Source organism: Triticum urartu, chromosome 4, assembly GCF_003073215.2.
Source record: "Triticum urartu cultivar G1812 chromosome 4, Tu2.1, whole genome shotgun sequence".
Taxonomy (NCBI): Eukaryota; Viridiplantae; Streptophyta; class Magnoliopsida; order Poales; family Poaceae; genus Triticum; species Triticum urartu.
In genome coordinates this window covers 48,731,859-48,744,043 of record NC_053025.1, presented here as the reverse complement: position 1 = coordinate 48,744,043, position 12,185 = coordinate 48,731,859, and positions in this window count along the sequence as shown.

Below are 12,185 nucleotides of genomic sequence, written 5' to 3'. Positions count from 1 at the left end.
CGATCCCTTGGAGTATCGCAGCCTCGCAGGCGGGCTGCAATACCTCACTATGACACGCCCTGATCTGGCGTACGCGGTCCAGCAGGCGTGCTTGCACATGCATGATCCACGGGACAGTCATCTCGCCATCATCAAGCGCATTCTACGCTATGTTCGCGGCACCTCCACCCACGGTCTTCTACTTCCGATCTCTCGGTCGACTGAGATCATCGCTTACTCCGACGCCGACTGGGCCGGCTGCCCCGACACCCGCCGCTCTACCTCTGGCTATTGCGTTTATCTCGGTGACACGCTTGTCAGCTGGTCCTCGAAGCGGCAGGCCATCGTGTCACGATCCAGCGCGGAAGCAGAATACCGCGCCGTCGCCAACGCCGTCGCCGATTGTGTATGGCTACGGCAACTTCTCCATGAGCTCGGTGGCTCACCGCCGAAGGCTACCATCGTCTTTTGTGACAACATCTCGGCCGTGTATATGTCCACCAATCCCGTTCATCATCGGCGGACAAAACACATCGAGTTGGACATTCATTTTGTCAGAGAGAAGGTGGCCCTCGGCGATTTTCGCATTGTACATGTACCAACGACTCAACAGCTCGCAGATATCATGACCAAGGGTTTGCCAACATCGGTCTTCCAGGCTTTCCGGTCCAGTCTTTGTGTCTTGCCAAGCAGCGACGACACGACTGCGGCGGGGTGTTAGCGAACGTGTGTTCGTGTCCTCTGTGCATGCCTAGTTTTTAGCCTAGCATCGGTTGAGTCAGTTGAGCTGTACATATATAAACCAGTGTAACACCAGATGATGAACACAAGAGCTGTTGCACGCCCTCTCTCTCTATATCTCGCTCTGGCTCCAACACTAACAACCCCAACACCCCGGGAAAGAAGCAGCCATGATGGCCGCTACGTACTCTGGCGGGGTTGGCTCAACACTTACTTGCATATGGTTATGCAGTATATATCCAGCTTAACTACTTGCCTACGTATATATGCATGCATGCAAGCTCATATAGCATTTACATAAAGCATATGTACTGTATATTGTGTGTTGGTTTAGCTTCATGTATGATCACGCATGCATGGACATGTATACACATATACTAGTAGCACGCCATGCAAAAAAGAAAAGATACTAGTAGCACGCGTATGTGTACACGCATGCGTGTTTCATTATTGCCTGTACGGTTTGAGATTGAGATTAGTGTCTAAGATGAACTTAGTCGAGTTAAGTTCGGTGTAATATTGCTGGCAAGTTCAGCAATCATCTGATGTAATGATCATGCCATTCAAATTAAAAATATGTGCTGTATTTAGATCAATGACATTTTTTTTGAGTTGTAGTTCAATGATATTTTAAGCGTCACTGCTACAAATTTCAGTATTAGAGGTGACCCACAGAGGTGGTTCCGACTGTTAAAATATATAGATCGCCTCTAACAAGTGTGCTTTAGAAAAAGTAAATCTGTCTCGAATGAGCTGACACGCTATCGAAATCGGTTCCAAATACCAAACCACTTATGATTTAGATGTATTGGAGGGGTTTCAAGGCAAACCTCGGATACCAACCCACCGCACCACCTCCACTTTATATGTGTTTCTCGCGTCGCCACCACCGTTGTTTTTCTTCACCATCAGCAAATTCATGGCGGGGTTCCCTGATCTGCCAGGGTGAGGGCCAGGTTGGTGGCACATGGGCTTGCGTCTCCCGAGTGGACGATTCCTCCTCGTAGCCACCACCACCGTCTTTGCTGCCGATCCTTGCTGCCAACCCCAAGAGACCGCCACGACCACCACAATTGCAACAAAGAAAACAAGGTGGAGCCACCCATTTTACCACGTATGCCGGTATGCGGCCATTCTCTGGAAGATATTGCCAAAGGCTCCATCACCACCATCACCTCCCTATCGGGGGGAGTGGGAACGGAGGTTCCGTTACCACCGTCACCGATCCCACTCTCCGACCCCGAGGCTAGATCATAGGAATGGCAGGTAGGAGAATGGCATCGGGCACAACTACCACAAGAATCAAACACCCGAGGACACGAGCTTCTGCCCACAACAAGAAACATGCCGAAGATGCTAGCTTTATAGTGGGAAACACTCTAAAAAGAAACGGCGGGTAATCAAGCAACAAAACCACCAGGAGGGGCCAGAACTCACGTAGACCATTGTGTCTCTCATCCACTGTCGTGTCCTAGTTGCCGTAGAGGGGACTAGGAGTCTAGGACGCGATGGCAGATGAAAATGCATGTAACAGTGGCATGGAATTCACTTTGTGGGAATAATTTATGCAATTGATGGAATGAATTTCAGGTGTTTTTATTTTACATGTGATGTTTGATATGTGTTATATAGTTAAATAAAAAGTGAATTGCAGGGCTGGTTGTAAACAGAATGTAATTTAGCCAATAATTTATGTTGTTTAGAGGTGGATGCTATAACATCGTGTAGTTTTTTTTTTGCGGGAAAAACTTCCAGTCTATTCACCATATGTCAAGTTAGTACAAAGATTACCAGAAGTAAAAATTATATTCAGGTCCGTAGACCACCTAGCGACGACTACAAGCACTGAAGCGAGCCAAAGATGCACTGCCGTCATATAAGACGTTGTTAATATGTGTCATGAGCCATCAGATCACAAATAATACTCTTAACTATAATATGGGAAAAGATAACTATCACCCGGCAGATTCTAGCGCTCCATCCGCCGCCTCAGACGCACGCCACGCGTCCCATGTGGCCATCACTGTATCTTTTTTCCTTCTTATCTTCACCGTGAGCCACTCGTTCCCTTTTCCCCCCTCATTTATCCTCCACATCTAGCTCTGTAGTCACAACATGCCTCCATGCCATGTGTCTTTTCAGCGAAATATTGATCTCGTCTATGACGAGAAGTGCTCCATGGCCGGTGATGGTTGCAGCAACCCACGGCTAGTGCGTAGATGCTGGAAACCGGCCACCACGGTGCTGCCTGCCGGCTACGCCTGCGCTGGAAGCCGCCGGACCGGACCGCCCGCCTTTGGAGCTGCATCTGCCGTCGCTCGCCGTTCGATGTCGCCGCCGTCCTGGAGGAGTGCCGGCGTCCATGGTTCTCGCCTCCTCAAGCTCATACGCAACAACAAATTTGTTGCGATTTTTGCAACAAAGGTCTTGTTGCAGAAAATAGACGCGGCAGCAGGTCCTGTTGCAATTTCTGCAACAAGGGTCTTGTTGCAGAAAATTAGACGCGACAGAAGATGTTGTTGCAATTTTTGCAACAAGATCTTGTTGCAGAAAATTAGATGCGGCGGAAGATGTTGTTGCGGAAAATTAGACGCGGCGGAAGATGTTATTGCAATTTTTGCAAATACCTTGTTGCAGAAAATTAGAGAAGAAGAGGTTTTGCAATATGAGTCTTGTTGCAGGAAATTATAGAAGATGAGATTTCGCAACAAAGGTCTTGTTGCAGGAAATCAGTCTAGAGCAGATCTTGCAACAAGAGCATAGTTGCGGGAAATTAGACAAGATAATTAAACGGCTCGTATCACACAATCGAATGGCTCATGAGGCGGTGAATCTTATAAAAAGATATCTGCTGCAAAAAATAAAAAGTGCAGGCTCGAGTAATTGCAACAAGCAAACTGTTGTAGAAACACCACTCTTGTTGCAAAGGGTTGCTGCTTACGTTACGTGGGTAGATTGGGCGGTAATTAATGTATCAATCCAATGGTCAGCAAGGTGACAGATCCTTTCTGAATTTTCGCCGGCGGACGCGTAGCGTCACCCTTATAGTATTCATCTTCTATGCTTTTTTGTCGTATGCAACTTCATTTAAATTAATTTATACTGTTAGCAAAAGCAGGATCAGATAAAATATGTACTCTAAAATTTGACATTATTGATATTTAGCCAATATTTTTTCTTAACAATTTATAGTTAGCAGTACATGCATCATGCGCCGAGATGGTAAGAAAGGTTGGGGCTAGGTTTAGACTTTATAGTCTGCGCAGCTTCGTTATAGCCTTATAGGAGGTGAATACTACAGCCCACCATTTGAGTGCAGATTACTGCAATTCTGCTTACAAAACATGGTTTTTCAGCGGGAAAAAAGTCAAAGCCCACATTCCCTAGAACTTCACAATCTCACTGATGAAAGAATTCGATAGCTTTTGAAAAGGCGGTGAAGAGGCGTACAAAGATGGAGAATTAGCAAGAAGTAGTCAAAACCTTCGGTGCTATATTTTCTCATGCATTTTTGCATAAGCAGCAGCAATGCAACACGCACTTACCGAAGTGTATGTGCAGGCGAGTTGCCAAGTATAGATAGGAGTGTATCGTCGACGTAAGAGCTAGATCGGCCGGTGGAGAAGCACGGAATGTCTAGAGATTCCATTCCAAGATGCCACTATAAATGATTAACAATTGAGCTCGCGCCTCACGTGTGCATGCATGGACTAACTAAGTGAACAAAGTCGCAAGAATGTCTTGGGAAAATGTACCAGCATGCAATGCAAGAAGTTGCGAGGGTGCTGCAACACAACGTTTCCCAGCTTGCAAAAGCTACCTTGCATGAATGATCAAACGTCAAAAAAAACTTGCTGAAGCTCATGATGAAATAACAGAAGATGCGCACAAAGCCGTTGACCGTGTGCATGTCCATGACGTAATCACTAGACGTGGACCGGATCTCAGCAAGGCCTGCGTCACCGTCCGGCGTCTCACCGATTGCTGTAGTGACGAAGACCGTCTCCTCGCCGTTTCTCATGAGTACGTGTCTGTACGCACCGATCCACGTACGTGTAGGGGCAAGCAGTGGCGGACCCAGGAAAAAAATAAAGGGTGTGCACACTTTTGAAAAAAACTGCCTAATCTAAGTGCCATATCATATATGGCAAAAGAATAACACAAATAGCTCAATTAAGTCTCACAATATTATGTTTTAAAAAATAATTTCAAATTTGTGAAATTGCAATACAAATAGTCTTATATGAAAGATACACAAATACACAGGAATAACTTCGGGTTGCCCTTCAGCTGCACCCTTCTTTATTTTGACCTCATGTTTTCAACAGAATGGACATAATACTACCAATCCTCTTTGTCTTGAGTTCTGCAAAGTACAACAAAACAAGAAGTAAGAGTCCTACAATTACAACAAAACTGTGACGATTGTTTTGTTCAAAAGATAAATAGTATTTATGTCCTTAAACAAATAAGAATGTGGGCTTAGAGCATCTATAGCCGGGCGTCCAAAACCCTCCTTAAAAGCCCGAGCGGTCCACCTGGTCACTGACCGGTCACGAAATTTTGACCGAGACGGACGACTTAAACGGACCTCAAATGCCCGGGCTAACTGGCACCCCTCATATCCGGTCCAAATATGGGGCAGATATGGAGACGCCCGGGCGCGCCCGGGCACGCCCGCCACGTCGGACTGACGGCGGGGTCTCACGTGTAAACGCCCGGAAACCCAGCGGTCGGAAGCTCATCACCTCCGTCGGACCGATGTCACTGCGTGGCCCCGCTTCAACGAGCCGCGTAGTGCCTTGCCCGACTATTTAAAGTCGACCGGTGGCACCGAAACCCTACCATCCATATTTTCCTCCACCTGTCCACCGCCGCCACCACTTTCCACTCCCTCCGCCCGCCTAGTAGCCATGCCCCCACGCCGCCGGGTGAGGGGCCACCCATTTCTAATGCCGGAGCACCGGCTCGAGCTACTTGAGCAGATCCGGGCAAGGCGCTCTCCTACCCGGCAGGAGATGGAGGCCATGGAATTGGCCGAGATGCTCACCTACATGGATGAGGTCGAGCAGGAGAAGGATGAGCGGGAGCCCTCCTACCCGTCCATCCAGCCGGCGCCCGACATCGTTGTCGTGGACATCTCCGACGACGAAGATTATCTAGGGCAGTATGTAGTATGTAGCACGTAGAATTTCTGTTGTATGCTTTGTATGGATCTAGGGGCTGAAATATGAGAGACTCGGATGTAGAGTGGCTAATTTGAGACGTGGCCGGTCACTGTCCACGTACACACCTGGTCACGTCCGTGGGCATTTGAGGGGCCGGATTTGCAATGTCCGTCTATAGATGCTCTAAATGGGCTGCAATGTCCTATTTCCATGGACCAGCGAGCGACTTATCAATGGCAAGTGTTTCGGGGCGGACGGCTAGTAGCGAAAGAAGGGGAAGGGACTGGGCGATAAGGCGAGCGGGCGAGGGGATGGAAGCACGGGGAGCGGCAATGTCCGAAATTCAGATGAGCAGGTGACAGGTGATTAGGTTTGGATGGCCGGCTCCCACATTTGTGTTCATGGACTGATCTCCATTTGTCTGTGAACGTAATATCACATGGTAGATCGAAGTTGTCTAAAAAAATAACATGGTAGATCGAAGAGTTCTAAATATTTTTCCTTTTTTTCTATTTGCAATCTACGCGAGACGCCGCTAGAGTTTCCGTCGAGTCGATCGATGGAATTGGTCTAGCTAGCTTCTACCGGGCTCATGTATGTACATGAGTCTTTACTTGACACACACGTAGTGCTGCTAGTAGAAAAAATAGTCAAGCTGTTTCTATGGTTTGGTAGGTTTGCATGTATGTGTACAGCTTCAGGTGAATCAGTTCTAGTACTGTAAAACCAACAAAATCAGGAAAAGATGGCATATAGTGAAAGAAATCTGTAAAATGCTGGGTGTGCTACGGCACACCCGGCACACCCTCTAGGTCCGCCCATGGGGGCAAGGGCGTGGTTGCTCCATCGCAGTATATATATTTGCATGCTTAGTTATCCCATTCCACCAAGCTTGATCTAACCACAAGCTACACGCAAACGCAAGCACTACCCATACTACTGTCCATCGTATAGAGAGATCGAAGACCAGAATCAGCGGTAGTTAAGGTCATCATGGCGTTGCTCAAGTTTCTGCGCACCTTCGTCGTGGCGATTCTTGTGATTATGTCGAGCGGAGGTTCCCTTGCTGCTGTGGCGGCGCGGCCGGCACGACTCCGCGGTGCAGGCATGGAGGCCTTGCACAGTGAACGCGGCAGCCGGCAGCTGGCGGTGTCGCCATGGTCGACGACGAGGAGGGCTGCTGACAGGTTTCACGGTGTCCAAAGGCTCCAAACCTGGACCTTCCGGGGGTTCGAACAGCCCCAACAACCCGCCAACAAAGAAGCAGCCATGATCGAAAATGCCTAACGGTGGACGTGCACTATGTGAACTATATCCAGGCTGTTCGTTTTCCACACTGACCAGATTCGCTCCTGTATTCACGGGGCCTGTCCCCCCGTAGACGCTTGCCCCCCATGTATCTCGGCTGCCAGAGATAGTGATGTGGTGACAGAATTTAGGCGTTGTTTCATGTATCGCGGCACACTCGAGGTCTGTTGCTGTGCCAAAAGTATACAGGGCAGCCTGGGCACATGTCTCTTCCTCTCACGTGACTCATTACAATAATATCCCGCCACTCACGGCACAGTTGTAGCTAGCCCCGGTACATCCTCACGCTATAAACATTAACGATCATTTTTAGCCGTACGTTTTAACCTCGCCCACCAGACACAATATTAATTTTTTTCTTGACGCGAAAATGATATCAATTCCTACCACGTAATATAATCGCCCGTGTTTCACGGCCAAAAAAACACAATTAGCCAGTCAACAATTTTTTATACACTTTTTAACTACTTTTACCGGCCGCTTTTAAGCATTATCCATACGGTTCTGCCATAATAAATATATTGGTAATTCGTTTTTACACAGCTAGCAACCGAAGTAGTTGGTTAGGGTGAACATCTACAGCCCTCGTAATGGGCAAGATGGAACAACAGCGTGCGGCATTGTTTTTGTCACGTCCCGACGTGCAAAAAGCTGCCTTTCCAGGCCCACCCCCATCAAAGCAATCCCAGTGCTCTAGTCACTTCACGCATTTACCGCATCTACACGCGCAACTCATCTTCTTCAACAATCCGTTCTCCCCACCCACCCACCAACCAGAGTCCCAGGAAGAACAAGGAGGCGATCTAGCAGGGAGAACGCCATGGCCGCGCATAGCAGCTCATACACCCGCCAGTTAGCGGTCAGCATTTAGGTTTTTGCCTATCAGCGACCTGTTCAGCACGAAGCCGCCGCCGGAAAAGGTATGAACAGCCTCACGCTTTTCAGTAACGATTTAGCAGTTCTTCCTAAATCTCACTAGTTTGCCTGCCATTAGGTTCTGTAGTTCATGGTGTTTGTCGGAATGGATAATCATTTTGCTGCGGAGGGATCAACAAGAGTTATTAATCAAGATACAATGAGCGAGTTTTCCCCGGATGAGTTAGATAGCGATGGCGATTGTTCTGGCGGATCCAGCGGTGTGCCAGGGACACCATCAATTACGTCTAGGCTCTCGTTGTTGAAGTTAGGCTATGTTATTTCCAAGTTTTCGGACTTCAAGAAACAACTAGTCAGAGAAATAGGTTTTGATGGTTTGCTTCGGATTAAGTCGTGGCAAAAGATCAATCTTAAGTACAGTGCTTACCTCATGGATAGAGTCGATGTTGACAGCAGCGTGATCAACCTGGAAGGCCAGGGCATGCTTGAGCTTACAGACAAGTCAGTTCACTCTATTTTTGCAATACCACGCGGTGAGCTAGCAATTGGACCTGAATGTGTCGAACCATCAGAAGCTTGCATTGAGTATACACGTTTTGCAGCTAGCATCAGTGACAAAGGTACACATAGCTTGAAGGCGGCAGAGGCATACCTGTTACGGGACATCACAGCCCAGTCCAGACAGATTGATATCCAGTGTTTCAAAATTGCATCCGTCATCTTTGTAGTTGGCCATGTTCTTGCCCCATCAGCCAAGCATGACTACATAACAATAGATTTCTGGGCTGCCTTGAATGATGTTAGCAAAATCAGAAAATGGAACTGGTGCAGCTACCTTTTGAAGCACCTGTTCCATGCTGTCAGGAAATTCAAGTCAGATGTCTCTAAGCGAAACCCGACCATTCACATTGTCGGATGCCATTTGTTCCTACAGGTATTAATCCGAGAACATCGACCACTACCATACTTTTTGTGTTCGCTCACATCTTTGTTACCTTAATCTGACAATGACAACTTCATTTGTTTCAGGTGTTCGTCCTGGACAGCCTAGACCTTGGTCAAATGAACAAGCCACGCGGAATGTATCCAAGGATAGCACTTTTCGAGTATGAGTCCATGAAAAAGATGATTGAGATCATAGCGGTCAGCATGGGAGGAGGTGAAATATCATACCACAACGCATCGGTCAGTTTACGAAAATCCATGCCAAAACAAAAACAGCGAATAAAACCAATTAGGTACAAAATGACTTGTACCTAACGCCATTTTTTTCTCTGGTCAGGTTCGGTCTGAACAAAACATCAGCAAGGGCCTCGTCTGCGCATCCACTGATCCTGCAGACGGAAACATTCCAAGGACATCCACCACGACGAAACGAGCCCAGATGCCCTCCGCCCCTATTTTAAGAGCTACCTACGCCAAAATTGGACCCCCAAGATTTCTCAAACCATCCACGGACAAACCACCCATCAATAGTAAGTACATGTATGGATCTTTTTTTGGTCAACCAATCTGAATCCCAGCGTAGTTCATACTAATTTATGAAAATCCTTTTTCCCAATAGTCCAGCGAGAAGCTTGGGATACTCCTCCGAGAGCAAAATGCGCGTGGGTTGGCCAACATTTCGGAGATGAGGCAGGCTTTTCAGTCATCAATGTTCACATTTGCGGACAAACTCATCAATTGCATAGCTGAGAACTGCACTTGTTGCAAGGCCAATGGGCGTAAACATTGCATCATGAAGAGTGAAAACCAAAGCGATTGCCCCAACTTGGCGACCATCCCTATGCAAGACAAACTAGACCACACGTTCGTCACCCCCCTTGCCAATAAGGTTGCGTCCAGGTTGCCCGGACAACTTGAAAATGAAGGTTTGTTCCAGAATAATGCTACCATTTTGCGTAGGATGACCAGCTCAATATACCAGCTATGGAATTTTAACAATGTCTAATATAAAATTGATGTGATGTCACAGGTAGCTCATCTGCCAACAGCTCCATTGCGCGGAAGAGGGGAGTTGTGTTCAGCCCGTCCATCCAGGGGGAATCATCGAAGAAGGTCTGTGTGCGATTGGATGACCCACTCCAAACTATTAGCCCTTCAGCTGTTGATACTATCAACAATTCATCCTTGTCAGCAAAGCAAGACAGTCGCCGTGAGGTTGCCGATAGTATATATGCATTCTTTGACGACCTGACTGCTAGCATTGTTACATACTATGCTGAGCAACGCCCGAGCTCTGGATATGTGACATTCAGAACTACGAACGACAACGTGCCAGACAGAATTCGGATTACTAAATGCAACATCGCTCGTGACCCATGGGCAATTGGGTCAGTCCCTTTGCCGCCGGCAGCTCCAGTTCTCAGGGCCATAAAAGATTGGTTGGCTGGGTCGACCACTTTTCTTCTTGAAAGGTAGTCGCAAACCATTCACCGAACATTTTTCTTTTGGCAAATCTATTAGACCAATGTTCTCACTCTACATTTTGCGTCCAGGAAATGGATTATGCATCCGAAGCCGAGACTCATATTACTTGACGACATTGAAATCCAGCAACAACTATCAGGCAAAGAACAGCTTAGCCATGAGATGTGTGCTGCTATATTTAGGAGACTGTCACAGATGGACAAGAGCTTCACAAAGGACACATTGACCATGTTCTGGAGGAAGTTTCTAGAGCCCGACTTTGCTGTGAGTCCTACAACTAATCCAAGCAAAATATTTAGTTTCATTCTCACCTTTTTAATCACTATGTTTGCTAAGGATGTCATCTTTTTTTCAGACTGCGGTTTTGTCAAATGCGGATCCATTGACGATCCAGTCCATCCGTGCAACATTTACCGAAGAAAACGAGATTTTCAACCCAGCCTCTAGCCGGATGGTAAACTCTAACCATAAAACACAAAACCAATTCCCGTTTTATCATTTTTTTCATGGATGATTCATGAACTATATTTTTTCCGCCAGTGGCATATCCCTGCACTGCTGCCCGACGGCTGGTTCGTCTACTCATTTGACATGCTCAGAAGAAGGATTGCAGTACTTGACCCGGCAGTTGGACCATTTGGGTTTAGCAACCGAAGGATCAACATGCACACATACGTATCTGACTTGCTTCACGCCGCCCTCTTCAGATGCATCCAATCCCTATATGATTCCTGGCATTGCAGTTCTGGAGAATGGACCCGGGCATTTCCTGTTATCATGCTAGAGAACATTGATAAGTAAGTTTCGGAAAAACATAGATCATATGCTGCATACATTGGTTGGTACGAATGCTCTCTAAGTTGTCCAAAATATATTTTTGAACAGGGAGGACTATGGTGTGTGCTCTTTGTTCTTCGCTAGGAATTATGATGGCGACAAACTCCATATCCCACTAACCAAGGTAAGCAGCTTTTTAGCTACAAAAACCACCGTAGCTTTCCTTACGTGTACTAACTAGCATCACAAATGCACACAGACAAACCTGGAGATACACAGGAACCTGATGCTGAACAAGGTTATGCGCCTTCAGGGAAATGAATCGCCAGTGCCTTCCGATGCACTTGAAGCTATCAAGGGATCATTCGTAGCTCTGTGACCAGCTTGTCGATGCTCATGTCATGTAGATCGACTCACCCGCCGCCACCAATGTATCTATAAGAATACTAGATATCCCCGAGACGTTTTAAGCGTTCCCTTAAGCACTAGCAAGTTATGTTTTTTGCTAGATGCAGTGTTGTTATCAAACAAAATTTGGGAGGAACATTGTTTCTAAATTTGGTCGCTCTCAATTCAAATTGTGTCAGTCCATTTTTTCCTAAGGGATGACTCCCTCTGTTTAAATGGGAAAGCTTCTGTTTGTATGATCGGAAAAATAATATATTTGTTTTGTTAGGAGTGAAATCCTTCCATTAGCCAAGTTTTTTCACCATACCCATTTTTTATCATACTGGTTTTTTGCAAACAACACCTTTTTACAACAGATTTGACACTAATAAGTGGTTCTGGTACACGACCAACGGCGAACTAATAAATTAGGATGCATCACACAACTCCAAACTACTACAAGATACTCATAATCATAGCAATACTGACTCGAATTACACAGCCATGAACAACATGTAG